The sequence below is a fragment of the Lipotes vexillifer genome, unplaced genomic scaffold (assembly GCF_000442215.2).
Source record: "Lipotes vexillifer unplaced genomic scaffold, Lipotes_vexillifer_v1.1 scaffold12, whole genome shotgun sequence".
Taxonomy (NCBI): Eukaryota; Metazoa; Chordata; class Mammalia; order Artiodactyla; family Lipotidae; genus Lipotes; species Lipotes vexillifer.
In genome coordinates, this window is record NW_006796716.1 from 4,182,662 (window position 1) to 4,183,574 (window position 913).

Below are 913 nucleotides of genomic sequence, written 5' to 3' on the forward strand. Positions count from 1 at the left end.
TTTTTTTGCAGTACGTGGGCCTCTCACTGTTGTGGCCTCTCCCGTTGTGGAGCACAGGCTCCGGACGCGCAGGCTCAGCGGCCATGGCTCACGGGTCATGTGGGATCTTCCCGGACCGGGGCACGAACCCACGTCCCCTGCATAGGCAGGTGGACTCTCAACCACTGCGCCACCAGGGAAGCCCCCTGCAAATCAATTTTTAAAAGACAAGCCACCCAAAGAAAAATAGACAAAGATTATGGGAGTTAAATGGCTGACAAGCATTTTCGAAGATGTTCACTGGTAACTTTGCACCCCAAAGGCAGGTCTATGGAGACATGGGAACTGATGGGAGTAAACATGGGCACAGCCATTCGGGAGAGCCATCCGGCAAAGCAGCGAAACTAAGTTATGTGTAAATCTGATGACCTAGAAATGCAACTCCCAGAGAAACTCTCGTGTGGACTGGCCTTAAAAGCCTAAAAGAATAGACACAGAAAAAGACAAGCTCCACAGGACACATCACGTCTATAATTTTAAAACAGCACGATATAACTTTCAAGCCTACCTTAATATATTAATGTATAATTAATATCTACGTGGCACATTGGAGTGGGCACTGATGGAGGAGGGGAAGGAGGAGGCAGGGAACAGGGGGCCAGGTTGATAAGAAATAAGCCTTGCCTGGATTGTTGACTGTGGGGCTATGGGGGATGTGTAACCAGCTCAGCCCTCCGCACCTGAGGTCCAGTTAAAATTGCTTCAGCAGAGTCGGCACACTTGGTGCTAAATCACAATCACCTGGTCCCAATCCTGTGTAACAGACTTGAGCCTCTGTGTTCTTTGATGGTGATTCTGGTCCTCTCCCAAGTGTGAGAACAACTGTTGCAAGAGAAGAGCCATGCTATGGGTTGAAGTGTGTCCCGCCACCTCC